Source organism: Aquarana catesbeiana, linkage group LG08, assembly GCF_042186555.1.
Source record: "Aquarana catesbeiana isolate 2022-GZ linkage group LG08, ASM4218655v1, whole genome shotgun sequence".
NCBI classification, from domain to species: Eukaryota; Metazoa; Chordata; class Amphibia; order Anura; family Ranidae; genus Aquarana; species Aquarana catesbeiana.
Genome location: NC_133331.1, coordinates 44,613,626 through 44,625,210, shown reverse-complemented (window position 1 = coordinate 44,625,210; position 11,585 = coordinate 44,613,626). Strand labels below are relative to the sequence as shown.

Below are 11,585 nucleotides of genomic sequence, written 5' to 3'. Positions count from 1 at the left end.
CTGGCACAAGTCAACCTCAATCACATTATATTATCACAGACATGTACAGTATCTCACAAAAGTGAGTACACCCCTCACATTTTTGTAAATATTTTATTCTATCTTTTCATGTGACAACACTGAAGAAATGACACTTTGCTACAATGTAAAGTAGTGAGTGTACAGCTTGTATAACAGTGTAAATTTGCTGTCCTCTCAAAATAACTCAACACACAGTCATTAATGTCTAAACCGCTGGCAACAAAAGTCAGTACACCCCTGAAAATGTCCAAATTGGGCCCAATTAGCCATTTTCGCTCCCCAGTGTCATGTGACTCATTAGTGTTACAAGGTCTCAGGTGTGAATGGGGAGCAGGTGTGTTAAATTTGGTGTTATCGCTCTCACTCTCTCATACTGGTCACTGGAAGTTCAACATGGCACCTCATGGCAAAGAACTCTCTGAGGATCTGAAAAAAATGATGGTTGCTGTACATATAGATGACCTAGGCTATAATAAGATTACCAAGACCCTGAAACTGAGCTGCAGCATGGTGGCCAAGACGATACAGCGGTTTACCAGGACAGGTTCCACTCAGAACAGGCCTCGCCATGGTGGACCAAAGAGGTTGAGTGCACATGCTCAGCGTCATATCCAGAGGTTGTCTTTGGGAAATAGACGTAGGAGTGCTGGGTAACAAGACAAGAGTACAGATCTACAATACTACAATATGGTGTGGGGACTCAGAATCAGAAAGTGCAACTGGGAACCCAAAAGTATAATTCTAATTTCAACAGACAAGTGTTATGTGGTATGGGTGTTATGTGGTATGGGTGTTATGTGGTATGGGTGTTATGTGGTATGGGTGTTATGTGGTATGGGTGTTATGTGGTATGGCACGTTATACCTCGGTAAGAATTGGACCATTCAGGACTATTCTAGCGGGAGAGGACAGTGGGTATTTCTTGCTGTACGGAATGACAGTCAAAATATGTTTATTACCCGGTAGCAGTAATAAATGTGCTGATAACACTTTCCATGATAAGGGTTCCTGTGTGATACCCTTTGTCCTACACTGCCTGGAATATTTTACCTGCACTGCTGAGCTTAAAAGGGTAACTTACCTTTACTGACTTTTGCTAAAAAAACAAAACAAGCACACAACCCTATGTACAGTGTCCACAGTACATTAATCTGCAATGCTCCATTGTAGAAAAACACTTTTTCAGCTGTTTATTCCATTGCCCTCTCCTGTCTATCCTGCAAATGGCAGGATGTACTAAACATTGGAAACTCACCCCACCCCGCAGATGCGCAGTCCCTCTCTCTCTCTCTCTCTCTCTCTCTCTCACAGCTCAGCGTTCTTATGCAAGGCGCTGTATAATCGGAGGAAAAGATCAGGATGTTCATCCACTCTTCCTCCAATCACATGTAAGAGGGGCATTCTTCCCACTGACCCCTAATGTAAGGGGGGGGGGGGGGCATTCTTCCCACTGACCCCTAATGTAAGGGGGGGGCATTCTTCCCACTGACCCCTAATGTAAGGGGGGGGCATTCTTCCTACTGACCCCTAATGTAAGGGGGGGGGGGCATTCTTCCCACTGACCCCTAATGTAAGGGGGGGGGGCATTCTTCCCACTGACCCCTAATGTAAGGGGGGGGGGGGCATTCTTCCCACTGACCCCTAATGTAAGGGGGGGGGCATTCTTCCCACTGACCCCTAATGTAAGGGGGGGGGGCATTCTTCCCACTGACCCCTAATGTAAGGGGGGGGGGCATTCTTCCCACTGACCCCTAATGTAAGGGGGGGGGCATTCTTCCCACTGACCCCTAATGTAGGGGGGGGGGCATTCTTCCCACTGACCCCTAATGTAAGGGGGGGGCATTCTTCCCACTGACCCCTAATGTAGGGGGGGGGGCATTCTTCCCACTGACCCCTAATGTAGGGGGGGGGGCATTCTTCCCACTGACCCCTAATGTAAGGGGGGGGGCATTCTTCCCACTGACCCCTAAATGTAAGGGGGGGGGCATTCTTCCCACTGGCCCCTAAATGTAAGGGGGGCATTCTTCCCACTGGCCCCTAAATGTAAGGGGGGCATTCTTCCCACTGGCCCCTAAATGTAAGGGGGGCATTCTTCCCACTGGCCCCTAAATGTAAGGGGGGCATTCTTCCCACTGGCCCCTAAATGTAAGGGGGGCATTCTTCCCACTGGCCCCTAAATGTAAGGGGGGCATTCTTCCCACTGGCCCCTAAATGTAAGGGGGGCATTCTTCCCACTGACCCCTAAATGTAAGGGGGGCATTCTTCCCACTGACCCCTAATGTAAAGGGGGCATTCTTCCCACTGATCACTAATGTAAAGGGGGCATTCTTCCCACTGATCACTAATGTAAAGGGGGCATTCTTCCCACTGATCACTAATGTAAAGGGGGCATTCTTCCCACTGATCACTAATGTAAGGGAGGCATTCTTCCCACTGACCCCTAATGTAAGGGGGGCATTCTTCCCACTGACCCCTAATGTAAGGGGGGCATTCTTCCCACTGACCCCTAATGTAAGGGGGGCATTCTTCCCACTGGCTGCTATTGTAAAGGGGGCATTCTTCCCACTGGCCGCTATTGTAAGGGGCACATTCTTCTCACTGACCACCAATGTAAGGTTCCCGGAAACCTGGAAATCATTTCAAGGGTTCCTCTTGGGTAAAAAGGCTGCAAAAGGCTGGCCTAGAGATGCACTGTAAAGTGTATGCTCCTATTGTTGCTTTACTACCTGGGGAGTCACCGACCTAAAACAAGCATGCAGCCAGTGAAGTCCGACATCCCAGGTCAGTAACTCACTAAGAATTATTGGTAGGATCAGCAAATCAGCATTAAGCTTGCAAAAACAAAATTCACAGGAGGTAGCTCCCACCTTCGTATGCTCACATTTTAAGAACTTGTAAGCAACACGGATGTGATATGTTATACCCAACACCCCCGGCTATCATGGCCAAGCTGCTCTTACAATACAGCCGGCAGAGCAGCAGATGTGCTATCCTTTTGTAACCCCTCTACAACCCTTTTAGAATGAGGCTGCTTATCTCACAGAGAGGATCAGACACGTGCCTCTCTATTTTCATACACTGGATAGAAGGAGACATGGAGACTAATACCTTCCCCATCCCTGGAGGGAGGCCAGCAAAGCTTCATTAACTGGATTATGAAATACACTGTCACCCTTCATCTTCATTATATGGCTACTAGGGCCACGTCACAAAGAGTGTAGGCCGGTAATTCAATCATTAGATGGGATCCATCTGCCATAATCCACAGCTCTTCACCGGCCCACTAATGGTTCAATTATACTAGAATGGTGTCATATACCTAGCCAAAAATAAGCTAAATGGAGCTGAACTCCAGCCACAAAAACATTCATTGAAATATATTCCTCAATAGCCACAAAGGATATAAACTCATCGGCCACTTTATTAGGTACACCTTGCTAGTAGCGGGTTGGACCCCTTTAGCCTTCAGAACTGCCTTCATTCTTGGTGACATAGATTCAACAAGGTGTTGGAAACGTTCCTCAGAGATTTTGGTCCATACTGACATGATAGCAACATACAGTTGCTGCAGATTTGCCAGCTACACATCCATGATGCAAATCTTCCATTCTACCACATCCCAAAGGTGCTCTATTGGATTGAGATCTGGTGAGTGTGGAGGACATTGGAGTACAGGGACCTCATTGTCATCTTCAAGAAACCAGTGGTGAGATGATTTGATCTTTGTGACATGGTGCATTATCCTGCTGGAAGGAGCCATCAGAAGATGTGTACACTGTAGTCATAAAGGGATGGACATGGTCAGCAACAATACTCAGGTAGGTCGTGGCATTTAAACGATGCTCAATTGGTACCAAGGGGCCCAAAGTGTGCCAAGAAAATATTCTCCACACCATTACACCACCAGCCTGAACCATTGATACAAGGCAGGATGGATCCATGCTTTCATGTTGTTTACACCAAATTCTGACCCGACCATCTGAATGTCACAGCTGAAATCGAGATTCATCAGACCAGTCAACGTTTTTCCAATCTTCTATTGTCCAATTTTGGAGATCCTGTGCAAATTGTAGCCTCAGTTTCCTGTTCTTAGTTGACAGGAGTGGCACCCGGTGTGGTCTTCTGCTACTGTAGCTCATCTGCTTCAAGGTTCGATGTGTTGTGCATTCAGAGATGGTATTCCGCATACCTTGGTTGTAACAAGTGGTTATTTCAGTTACTGTTGCCTCAAACCAGTCTGCTCATTCTCCTTTGACATCAACAAGGCATTTTCCTCCACACAACTACCGCTCACTGGATATTTTCTCTTTTTCGGACCATTGTCTGTAAACCCTGGAGATGGTTGTGTTTGAAAATCCCAGTAGATCAGCAGTTTTTGAAATACTCAGACCAGCCCGTCTGACACCAACAACCATGCCACGTCCTAAGTCACTTAAATCACATTTCTTTCCCATTCTGATGCTCGGTTTAAACTTCAGAAAGTCGTCTTCACCACATCTGCATGTCTAAATCCATTGAGTTGCTGCCATGTGATTGGCCTATTAGCAATTTGTGTTACCAAGCAATTTAACAGGTGTACCTAATAAAGTGGCCGGTGAGCGTAAATCCATTTTATGTGCAACACATTTCTTTGCGACCCTAGACATTACCTTTTAAAGTAGCAGTGGCATCATCACTGTGTTATACATAGTCTGCGCAAAGGCCCCACCCACTACAAGATGTAGAAAAAACTACACGAGGGGCGGAGACAAGACCAGTCACCCTGAACAAGGAGAGAGAGCAGCAGGGAGTGGTCTTTAATATGGGGAGTACCAGTACAAAGCACACCAAGATTCAATAACCAATATACATGACTCTTGTCTTTAAACAATATTTTCTGGAGTTCAGATTGAAGGTTTTAGCTTTAAATGTGGACGTTACTTAGGGCGGTCTGCATGCAAATGAAGCCTAAAAGACATTTTGTCATTTGCATAACTCCTCCCAAGAGCCAGCCCACTGCTTGCAACAGAGCGGTGGGCTCTTCGGAGGAGCGGTGATATTTTTAGGGAGCTGTAGAGCACCCTGCTGGCTCCTCCCACCCGCCATGATCTGCCTGCATTGCAAGAAGCACAGAAGCCCAGTGATGACATCACTAGGTCTAAATCAAGGTATGTAATGGAAACAAAGTTTTTGGTTTTTAGATTTTACTAGCATGTTATTGGAGGAGGGAGAGGGAGGAACCAGGAAAGGCAAAATATAAGCAGAATAAACTTTAGCTTTAAAAATCCGACTGCAAAATCGAGCATGATCTAGGGGCAGGTTGTTAATGTTCCAGCTAGGTATGTACTAACACACCTAGCAGTGGTGGCTCATCTATTAGGGGAACTGCCACTGCCGCCGCCACCCCCCCCCCCCATTCACATACGGGGCACCGGGCGCATGGATCCCAACGGGGTCCTTTCTTTTTTTTGAAGCAGGTGATTAGAGCCCAAGGCTCTAATTGGCTTCAAAAAAGGGTGAGCAAGGGGTGCAGAACACTGCACCCTGAGCCCACCCAGTTGTGTGACAATAGCGAATACTCGCTATTGTCTTCCTGATTGGCCTCTCGGGGGGGGGGGGGGGGTCAGGTTTGCGGGTACCTCAACTGGAGCTACATTGGGCAACATCTGCGGGTACCTCAACTGGAGCCACGTCGGGCAATGTCTGCGGGTACCTCAACTGGGGCCACATTGGCCATTGTCTGCTAGTATCTTAATTGGGGCCACATCACCCAACTTCTGCAGGCACATCAACTGGGACCATATCAGTTAACATCTGTAGGTTCTTCAACTGAAGCCATATTGACTGGCGTCTGCCTGACCCTTAACTGGGGCCACATTGGCTAATGTCTGCACATATCTCTACTGGGGCCACATTGGATAACATCTGCAGGTACCTCAACTGGGCCACATCAGCCAACATCTCCAGGAATCTCAACTGGGCCACATTGGCCAATCTCTTCAGGTATCTAAACTGGGAACACATCTGTAGGTATCTCAACTGGGGCCTTATCTGCCAACGTCTGCAGGTACCTCTACTGGATCCACATTAGCCAGCGTCTGCAGGCATCTAAACCCGGGGCCGCATCGGCCAACGTCTGCAGGTACCTTAACCAGGACCACATCCAATATAAAAACAGCTGCAATGAAGAAAGAAGGCCAAAGGCTTTGATGCTAATGAAGGCATTCATTTTAGTCTGTCATAACATGTTTGACTACCTAGGCTTCATAAATTATGTAGACTACTATAAAGGGAAGGAATATATATATATAAATTAGGTGTGACCTCCTACATCCTCTTATGTGATGTGTCACAAGCTAAGCCACCTCTGCTTAGCAGTAACCTTCAGTAACTATCAAATGTGTACATGCTCAGTGACAGTTGTACGCTGTTCTGTACTAGACAAATGAAAACGAGAAGTATTCTCACAAGGTATAAACCATAATGGCAAACAGGAACTAGAAAAAGAGGAAAAGAGAAAATATTGAAAAAAATATTATGTATAATCTGACAAGTTAGGGAAAGTTGGGCCAATAGGAGAGCAAGAAAATTGCCCAGAGCATCATAACCTGTCAGGTTGGACTTTCTTGTTGCACCCCAAGCCCTACTGCATAGAAGTCATGGATTCTTTACAATGCATTGATGAGGGCCCACAAGTCTGAAACAGTTGTTTTCAGTTCGAACTTAATGGCTCCTTAATCCCAGGTTGTATCTGTACAGTAAACCGAGGTCCTGGAAGTTATAGTTGGCCAGAAGGACATAAAGGAACGACCTGCATGGCTCCACTTACTATCATAAAAATTAAGAACAAATCTTATTTTTTTGGACCTGCAATGGAATATGACGTAATAGGAAGGCTTATCTGTGCTCTGCACCAGTGAAAATGTATTCAACCTTCATGTTACCCATTGATATCAGCCAAAAGAAAAAATGTATACATCGAAAACCTTCATCTAGAGATGAGACCTGTCATGCGATTTGACAGTTCCATATCGCATGACAAGTCACACCCCATTGCTGGCAATGGAGCCGTTCATATCGCTGCGACTCATTATGAAAAAAGGTTTCTGCACTACTTTTTACTGATTTTGTTGTGACTTGCATGGTCCAATTTTCTCCACCAGGGTCTAAGACTCCTTCCTGGTCCCCTAAGGCAATTGAATATCCACTGGATCAACAGTCTAGGGCAGTGATGGCAAAGCTTGGCACCCCAGATGTTTTGGAACTACATTTCCCATGATGCTCATTTACACTGCAGTGTGCAAGAGCATCATGGGAAATGTAGTTCCAAAACATCTGGGGTGCCAAGGTTCACCATCACTGGTCTAGGGCAATGATTCTTAGCTGGGGATTCTTGGGCAATAGTGGACTGAACTCCTTCCTACACTGATAACCAATGAAAGCGAGCAATTATTTTTTACTGACCAACATAAAAAGGGACAATGCTTAACCCCCGGCCCACCAATGCAAGGGGGCAATGTTCAACCGCTGGCCACCGACCCAGGGGGGCAATGTTCAACCGCTGGCCACCGACCCAGGGGGGCAATGTTCAACCGCTGGCCACCGACCCAGGGGGGCAATGTTCAACCGCTGGCCACCGACCCAGGGGGGCAATGTTCAACCGCTGGCCACCGACCCAGGGGGGCAATGTTCAACCGCTGGCCACCGACCCAAGGGGACAATGTTCAACCGCTGGCCACCGACCCAAGGGGACAATGTTCATCCGCTGGCCACCAACCCAGGGGGACAATGTTCAACTGCTGGCCACTAACCCAAGGGGACAAAGTTCCACTGGCCACCAACGCAAAGAGACAAAGTTCCACTGACCACCAACGCAAAGGGACAAAGTTCCACTGACCACCAACGCAAAGAGACAAAGTTCCACTGACCACCAACGCAAAGGGACAAAGTTCCACTGACCACCAACGCAAAGAGACAAAGTTCCACTGACCACCAACGCAAAGGGACAAAGTTCCACTGACCACCAACGCAAGGGGACACTTCTACACTGACCAATAATTTGTTATAATAAATATTTTTTATTGTCTGCCTTTCTTTTCTGCAGTTATTTATTATTTCAAGAATATTACTGAAAATTATTTTGTAGGTTGGTGACAAAATAAAATGTGGCAGAACCTGCTATAACCTGGCATTCGTTCTGATCAGAAAAATGCTGCAAATCCAACCCCTTACTCCTGGTACAATTGACCAATCCCATCACAGAGAAGAAGTATTTCAGTTATTCCTGGCCATCATGCATGTTAAATCTGGAGTGGATCCAACATATGAATTCTTCCTGGATGAAACTGCAGAGGGAACAATATCCCAGTGTTTGTAAATCAAATTCTTCTTCTGTTACTACCTAAAAGAATAGTTCAGAAGAACATAAACACAGATCAATTCTGCTTTTTAGGATGTGGCCCTTCCTCTTACAGGGGTTATGTTGTGGTTTGTTATGTATCTGAATGGGATGGTCCACGGTGAGGATTACTTTTATACCTTTGTCTGGCTCACGCCTTCATTTGCATTGAATGTAGGAGTAATCTTTTACGTTGGTGGTCAGTGTAGGAGAAATCCCTTATAATGGTGGTCAGTGTAGGAATAATCCCTTACGTTGGTGGTCAGTGTAGGAGAAACCCCTTACGTTGGTGGTCAGTGTAGTGGTAATCCTTTACGTTGGTGGTCAGTGTAGGAGTAATCCTTTACGTTGGTGGTCAGTGTAGGAGTAATCCTTTACGTTGGTGGTCAGTGTAGGAGTAATCCTTTACGTTGGTGGTCAGTGTAGGAGTAATCCTTTACGTTGGTGGTCAGTGTAGGAGTAATCCTTTACGTTGGTGGTCAGTGTAGGAGTAATCCTTTACGTTGGTGGTCAGTGTAGGAGTAATCCTTTACGATGGTGGTCAGTGTAGGAGTAATCCTTTACGTTGGTGGTCAGTGTAGGAGTAATCCTTTACGTTGGTGGTCAGTGTAGGAGTAATCCTTTACGTTGGTGGTCAGTGTAGGAGTAATCCTTTACGTTGGTGGTCAGTGTAGGAGTAATCCTTTACGTTGGTGGTCAGTGTAGGAGTAATCCTTTACGATGGTGGTCAGTGTAGGAGAAAACCCTTATGTTGGTGGTCAGTGTAGGAGAATTCCCTTATGTTGGTGGTCAGTGTAGGAGAATTCCCTTATGTTGGTGGTCAGTGTAGGAGTAATCCTTCACATTGGTGGTCAGTGTAGGAGTAATCCTTCACATTGGTGGTCAGTGTAGGAGTGGTTATAGGCATGAGAACAATTTGCCATGGGCTCTCTTCTCAAGGAACTTCTAGCAACCTTTGGGGGAACTCTGGTTTATCTACAGCATATACTATACTAACATATTATATTATAATCCAACTAATACTAATTATACAGTATATACCAATATAATCCAACACAAACTATCATATATACACTATACCATACTGTACTATACTAATATAATAAAATTATAATTCAACAGAATCTAACTATGCAGTATACACTATACTAATATCATCCAACCCGACACACCAATCTCTATAGAAATCTCCCATCATGCACTATATTAGGACAATATAATAGATCATAACTGACACCATCAATCTCTATCTATGACATATAAACACTCCCAGCGCTGTGCGGCAACATAGAGGTGGCGCAGTACACAGCCAGGCTCTGCACAGGTGATACATTGTATTACATGAGAGATCTGTAGAAGTGAATGAGGGAACCCAGGGGATGCAATATATATAAAACCATCATCACCCATCATCATGTCCATCTGAATGTGCTGCAGCTGCTGAGTGTATACAAAGTATAATAATAATAATACAACTCATAGCAATATATACAGTGCAACTTGTAACAATGTATGGATAATACAACCTATAGCAAGTATATGGAGTACAGACTGTACAGCTGATAACAATGTATCAATTAATAAACTCATAGCAGTGTGTATACAATGTAACAATGTACCAATAATTAAATCATTCCAGTGTGTATACAAATGTAAAAATGTATCAATTGTAAAAGTTATACCAGTGTGTATACAATGTAACAATGTATAATAATAGAACTCATAGCAATATATACAGTCCAAATTATAGGTTGTATTATCAATACATTGTTATAACAAGTATATGGAGTACAGCTGATAATGTATCATTAATAAACTCATAGCAGTGTGTATATACAGTGCCATTTACAACAATGTATCAATCATACAACTCATAGCAGTGTGTATACAATGTAACAATAATAAACAAATAAGTTAAGTTGTATACACACTGACTTGTATGATTGATACATTGTATATACACTGGTATAACTTTTATGATTGATATATTGTTACATTGTATACACACTGCTATGAGTTGTATGATTGATACACTGTTATAAGTTGCACTGTATACAGACTGCTAACAATGTAACAATCATACATCCCATAGCAGTATACAATGTAGCAATATGTCAATCATAAAAGTTATACCAGTGTATTATATACAATGCATCAATCATACAAGTCAGCAGTGTGTATACAATGTAACTTATAACAATGGATCAATGATACAACCTATAGGAAGTCTATAGAGTAGATATGATAACAATGTATCGATAATCCTCCTCCCCCAGCAGTGACAGCTCCCCCCTCCCCCGGTGATCTCAGTCCTGGAGGTGTCTGTAATGTATATAGTGGGATCTGTCACCCATCCCCCCCAGTCCAGGCTCCCCGGGATCACCTACCTGCCCCCAGTCCAGGCTGCACTCTCTCCCCCTCTCTCTCTCTCTCTCTCCCCTCCGGAGGTTCCAGCAAAGTCAGTCCAGCCAGCCGCCACCCCGCCCGGAGAGAGTCATGAGAGTGCACCCGCCCACTCCACTCTAATCTCCGCCCACCGCTTAAGTGAGTTCTAGTCTGCCCCCTCCTATTTTACTCCACACCCCGCCCACTCCCTGGACAGCACCCCCAGCCAGCACCGCCCACTCCGCACTACACCACGCTCGCTGCCTAGAAAGAATCAAGCTGGCTCCGCCCACTCCACTGCCTAACCCACCCCCCGTTAGTCTATCTGGGGGACAGCCCCGCCCCCTTTGAAGGGGTGCCAGGAGCAGCACCTCTCTCCCCGCAGACATGTAGGTGGTCCGGGCGGGGTGAGGGAGGCGGTGACCTTTCCATCGGGGTCCTTCCAGGGATCGGTCATTTCTGTACGGAGACCTGTCATTGCTGACCTCCTCCTGAAAATGCTTTCTCCCTGGCTGTTCTGGTGATCCACTGGCTTCAGAGCTTTGCAAACCACTGATCCCCTAACCCTTCAACTGCCAGAGCTTTGATTGCTTTTTTTTTTTTTTTTTTTGCACTCAATAAGAATTTTAGGTGTAAAGATTAGTAACCCCCCCCCCCCCCCCAACTTTATTTTATTTATTAATTTAATTTCGATTACTAATTTATTAATATATTATATACATTTCTTTTAAATAATAAAAGCCAAAAGATTACTCTTTTGTCTTTTATTATTTAAAAAAATGTATATAATATATTAATAAAT

General features: G+C 45.0%; 1 protein-coding gene across 2 annotated transcripts in view; it reads right to left on the bottom strand.

Moving 5' to 3' along the window:
- Positions 1-11,107, bottom strand: part of DNMBP (dynamin binding protein) — a 170,110-nt gene extending 159,003 nt beyond the window's left edge. The window contains exon 1 of one of the 2 annotated variants that reach the window (XM_073595765.1): positions 10,786-11,107. The gene's annotated coding sequence lies outside the window, so the exon portion shown is untranslated. The remainder of the gene's footprint in view (positions 1-10,785) is intronic. The other variant, XM_073595764.1, reaches the window with a different exon arrangement.
- Between the last annotated feature and the right edge of the window lie 478 nt (positions 11,108-11,585).